Consider the following 6,077-nt stretch of genomic DNA (forward strand, 5'->3'; position numbering starts at 1 on the left):
TGAAGCTTGGCTAGCCATGTCTAATTTTTTTAGACTAAAGCTTTAGACTAACATTGCATGATTCCTGGAATTCTCATTAAGAATTTTGATATCTTTATTTTCCTTTTCCACTTAATTTTCAAAAAATCCAAAAAAATTACAAAATCATAAAAACCGAAAATATTTTCTATTTCTTGTTGAGTCTAGTGTCTCATTTTAAGTTTGGTGTCAATTGCATGTTTCTATTCTTCTTGCAACATTTTTCGAATTCATTCATGTGTCTTCATTGATCTTCAAGTTGTTCTTGATGATTTACTTGCTCTGATCTTTAAATTCTCTTGTCTTGAGTGTTTTGTTGTTTCTCATATGCATTCTCAATTTGTTAGTGTCAATAGTATACAAACTTCTAAGTTTGTGTCTTGCATGCATTGTTTATTTGATCTTAGTTTCATTTTGATTATTCCTCATTATTAAAAATCCAAAAAAAATTTTTAATTTGTGTCTTTTCAAGTCAATAATACAGAGAACTGAAGATTCAGAACATTCAGCAGAGAAATTACACAGAAAAAGCTGGGCATTCAAAACGCCCAGTGAGGAAGGAAAACTGGCATTTAAACGCCAGCCAGGGTGCCTGGCTGGGCGTTTAACGCCCAAACGGGTAGAGTTTTGGGCTTTAAACGCCAGAATGGATACCATTCTGGGCGTTTAACGCCATGATGGCACAAGAGGGAAGATTTTGTTTTTAATTCAAATTTTTTTCAAGTTTTCATAATTTTTCAAAATCAAATCTTTTTCAAATCATATCTTTTCAATCATATATTTTCAAAATCAATTTCTTTCCATTTTCAAAAATACTTGCTAACAATTAATGATTTGATTCAACATTTCAAGTGTGTTGCCTTTTCTGTTGAGAAAGGTTTAATGTCTGAATCATATCTTTTAAATTTCTTGTTAGCCAAGTCATTAATTTTAAAAATCAAATCTTTTTAAATTGTTTTTCAATCATATCTTTTTAATCACATATTTTTCAAAATAGTTTGCAATCATATCTTTTTTATTTCTAATTTCAAAATCTTTTTCAAAAATCAATTTATTTCTTTCCCAATCTTAGTTTTCGAAAATCATTCATCAATTTTTTAAAATTTCTTTTAATTATTTTAAAATATTTTACTTTATTTTCGAAAATTCTTCCCCTCTTCTCACATCCTTCCATTTATGGACTAACACTCCTCCACTATCAACAATTCGAACTCCATCTCTCTTGATAAGTTCGAATTCTTCTTCTACCTCCTCCTTCTATTCTTCTTTTCCTCTGACACCTCAAGGAATCTCTATATTGTGACATAGAGGATTCCATATTTTCTTGTTCTATTCTCTTTCATATAAGCAGGAGCAAAGACAAAAGCATTCTTGTTGAGGCTGACCCTGAACCTGAAAGGACCTTGAAGCGAAAGCTAAGAGAAGCTAAAGCACTACTCTCTGTAGAGGACCTAATAGAAATCTTCAAACAAGAAGAAGACATGGCAGCTGAAAACAACAACAATGCAGACAATGCAAGGAAGGTGCTGGGTGACTTTACTGCACCTACTCTCGACTTCTATGGGAGAAGCATCTCTATCCCTGCCATTGAAGCAAACACTTTGAGTTTAAGCCTCAATTAGTTTCTCTAATGTAACAGAATTGCAAGTTTCATGGACTTCCATTGGAAGATCCTCATCAGTTTTTAGCTGAGTTCTTGCAAATCTGTGACACTATCAAGACCAATGGGGTTGACCTTGAGGTCTACAGACTTATGCTATTCCCTTTTGCTGTAAGAGACAGAGCTAGGATATGGTAAGCTAGTCAATGCCTTCTTGGCAAAGTTCTTTCCACCTCAAAAATTGAGTAAGCTTAGAGTGGAAGTCCAAACCTTCAGACAGAAGGAAGGTGAATCCCTCTATGAAGCTTGGGAAAGATACAAACAATTGATCAGAAAGTGTCCTTCTGACATGCTTTCCAAATGGAGCATCATAGGTATTTTCTATGATGGTCTGTCTGAACTGTCCAAGATGTCATTGGACAGCTCTGCTGGAGGATCTCTTCACTTGAAGAAGACACCTGCAGAAGCTCAAGAACTCATTGAAATGGTTGCAAATAACCAATTCATGTACACTTCTGAAAGGAATCCTGTGAACAATGGGACGAATCAGAAGAATTTCCATCATCTTCTCAGCAACAGATAGAGAATTCTAAGCAGAGCCACTCTGACTTAGCAACCATGGTCTCTGATCTAATCAAAACCACTCAAAGTTTCATGACTGAAACAAGGTCCTCCATTAGAAATTTGGAGGCACAAGTGGGTCAGCTGAGCAAGAAAATTACTGAACTCCCTCCTAGCACTCTTCCAAGCAATACAGAAGAAAATCCAAAAGGAGAGTGTAAGGCCATCAACATGGCCGAATTTGGATAGGAGAAAGAGGCAGTGAGTGCCACTGAGGAAGACCTTAATGGACGTCCACTGGCCTCCAATGAGTTCCCTAATGAGGAACCATGGGAATTTGAGGCTCACACTGAGACCATAGAGGTTCCATTGGATTTACTTCTGCCATTCATGAGCTCTGATGAGTATTCTCCCTCTGAAGAGGATGAATGTGTCACTGAAGAGCAAGTTGCTAAGTACCTTTGGAGCAATCATGAAGCTAAATGACAAGTTATTTGGTAATGAGACTTGGGAGGACGAACCTCCTTTGCTCACCAAAGAACTGGGAAGTTCTCAATACCTTGTACCATAGGCACCATGACCTTTGAGAAGGCCCTGTGTGACCTAGGGTCAAGCATAAACCTTATGCCTCTCTCTGTAATGGAGAAGCTATGGATTTTTGAGGTACAAGCTGCAAGAATCTCACTAGAGATGGCAGACAATTCAAGAAAACAGGCTTATGGACTTGTAGAGGATGTTCTGGTAAAGATTGAAGACCATTACATCCCTGCTGATTTCATAGTCCTAGAGACTTGGAAGTGCATGGATGAATCCATCATCCTTGGCAGACCCTTCCTAGCCACAGCAAAGGCTGTGATTGATGTTGACAGAGGAGAATTGATCATTCAAGTGAATGAAGAATCCTTTATGTTTAAAGCTCAAGGATATCCCTCTGTAACCATGGAGAGGAAGCATGAAGAGCTTCTCTCAAAACAGAGTCAAACAGAGCCCCCAAGTCAAACTTTAAGTTTGGTGTTGGGAGGCCACAACCAAATTCTAAGTTTGGTGTTGAACCCCCACATTCAAACTCTAAGTTTGGTGTTTGGAGGTTCCAACATTGCTCTGAGTATCTGTAAGGCTCCATGGGAGCCCACTGTCAAGCTACTGACATTAAAGAAGCGCTTGTTGGGAGGCAACCCAATATTATATTTATCTATTTTCCATTGTTATTTTATGTTTTCCATAGGTTGACGATCATGGAAAGTCACAAAATCAATTGAAAAAGCAAAAACAAAATGAAAAACAGAAAGAAAAATTGCACACCCTGGAGGAAAATTTGCTGGCGTTTAAACGCCAGTGAAGATAGCAAAATGGGCGTTTAACGCCCAGTCTGGCACCATTCTGGGCGTTTAACGCTAGAAAGAGGCACCAGACGGGCGTTTAACGCTAGGAATGGGCAAGAAGCTGGCGTTAAACGCCAGAAATGGGCACCAGCCCGGCGTTTAACGCCAGGATTGGCAGAAGGAGCATTTTTGCTCGCCACTTTATGCAGGGATGAATTATCCTTGACACCTCAGGATCTGTGGATCCCACAGGATCCCCACCTACCCCACCACTCTCTCTTTTTCACCCATTCACCAATCACCTCAACACCTCTTTCCCAAAAACCCCTCACCTATCAAATCCCACCATTCTCTTCACCACTCACATCCATCCTTCATAAAACCCCACCTACCTCAGCATTCAAATTCAAACCAATTTCCCTCCCAAACCCACCCATATTGGCCGAACCCTACCCCCCACTCCACCCCTATATAAACCCATCTTCACTTCTTCATTTTCACAAAAATAAAATGGAGGTGGAGGTGGCTTTGTTTTTCGGCCAAGGGGATTGATTGATCAAGCAACTTTAATTAGAAGAATGTTCTAGTTGAGCGAATTCAGAATTTGGGTTGAGATTTGCAGAAAATAAAATGGCTGGAATGTAAATAACAGAAAAAGTAAATGCTAGAATTAAAGGGCTGAAAGTAAATGACTGAAAGTAAATTGCAGAATTGTAAATGGGAATGGGGTGTTTGCTCATGAAAGTAAATGCAGAAATTAAAGAGAATGGGTGAGATCAGAATTGGGGAGTTCATTGGGCGCAGGAGATGTTGCAATTCTCCGGATCAAGTCCATTTTCATCTCTTCCTCAATCAATGCACTCATTGATCTCCTTGGCAATCTTAATTGATTGAATTACAATTTCTTGCAATTCAATCTCTCAAATCTTGATCAATAGCCAATTGCTTGGTCAATTGCTCATGAGAAGAGATGAAGTGTGGTCACTGATTATACTACATGCATTTCCCAAATCAAGTATTGATAGGATTATAGTCACATATCCATCCAAACCCAATTTGGTCCAGCATGAGAAAGCATTTCTAGCTTGATCTCTTCATTCCTCTTTCAAGGCTCAGAAGAGATCCAAGTTTGAATAGTTTCTTTTCCAAGATAACTACCCAATAAGATGAAGATCGAAAGCTTTCAAGTAAAATCAAGAGAAAAGATAGAAGAAGAATAATGAAAACTAGTATTGATCCATCAACTTACAACAGAGCTCCCTAACCCAATGAAAGGGGTTTAGTTGTTCATAGCTCTAGAAAATAAAAACAAAGATGGAGAATACATCATGGAACTAGAAGAGCAGAGTAAATACAGAGAGTAGTGCCTCTTTTCCGAGCAGAGTAAATACAGAGAGTAGTGCTATTTTCCCAACTTTCCAGCACTCCTAAATAATTCAAAGCTACTCCTATATATACTACTCTTCTCAGCTTCTAGTTGGCTCTTCAAGTCTTGGGCCTTTGGATCTTGAGTTTGAAGCAGTTCTCTTCTTCATTTGGGCTTGGTTTTACTTGCAGAGAGAAAGTGTGAAGTGGGCAGAGACTTTAGCTCAGGACGTTAGGGGTGTTAACGTTTTAGTGAAAGTATGAGTTTGAGAGCGTTAGTGACACTCAACATTGTCACTAACGTTCCAATGTACCCCTTTGCCTCACGTTAGAGCCCATGTTAACTAGGTTAACGTGGCTTCTAACGTGGCCTTGCCCACCTTCGAGAACGTTAGTGACACTCAATATTGTCACTACGTTCCAATGTGCCCCTATGTCTCACGTTAGAGTCCACGTTAACTAGGTTAACGTGGCTTCTAACGTGGCCATTCTTAGCCATCCCCAACGTTAGTGACAATGTTGAGTGTCACTAACGTTGGCTCGTCTTTCACAAATCAACATTAGCTTTCCACGTTAACTAAGTTAACGTGGAAGTTAACGTGGCTCCTTGGGGTTTTGCGGTTGCTTCCAACGTTAGTGACAATGTTGGGTGTCACTAACGTTGTCGACCACCCTTGACTCTTACGTTAGCTCCCACGTTAACCAAGTTAACGTGGGAGTTAACGTGGTATATTGCACCTTAGGCCAACGTTAGTGACAATGTTGAGTGTCACTAACATTGGCTTCCTTCCCCCTTTTATCGTTAGAAGCCACGTTAACTAAGTTAACGTGGACTCTAACGTAGCCACTTATGATCATTGGCCAACGTTAGTGATAATGTTAAGTGTCAGTAATGTTGGCTCAAAGTCCCTTCTTCACGTTAGAGTTCACGTTAACTTAGTTAACGTGACTCTTAATGTGGGCAATGATGGCTTTGAGAGCATTATTGGCAATCACTTTTCTCATTAACTTTGCAAGTTACCTCCCATTCCACATTAGTGGTAACGTTAATTAGATTAACGTGATTGCTAAGTGGTTCTTCCTTGCTTCCTTTGGTCCTGAAATCAAGCAATAGAGTGCATCAAAGTTCTAGTCCAAGTCATGGGTAATGCAACATACAATTTGTTATTAAACTCATGCAAAATCCTCATGAAATCATGTAAAATTCACAA

At 39.1% G+C, this 6,077-nt stretch overlaps 1 non-coding gene across 1 annotated transcript; it reads right to left on the minus strand.

The window, feature by feature from the left end:
• Window positions 1-1,865: 1,865 nt before the first annotated feature.
• Window positions 1,866-1,973, minus strand: LOC127745242 (small nucleolar RNA R71). Its single transcript, XR_008006439.1, has one exon. It is a non-coding gene; the product is annotated as a small nucleolar RNA R71 (small nucleolar RNA).
• Window positions 1,974-6,077: the final 4,104 nt, after the last annotated feature.

The sequence above is a fragment of the Arachis duranensis genome, chromosome 2 (assembly GCF_000817695.3).
Source record: "Arachis duranensis cultivar V14167 chromosome 2, aradu.V14167.gnm2.J7QH, whole genome shotgun sequence".
NCBI classification, from domain to species: Eukaryota; Viridiplantae; Streptophyta; class Magnoliopsida; order Fabales; family Fabaceae; genus Arachis; species Arachis duranensis.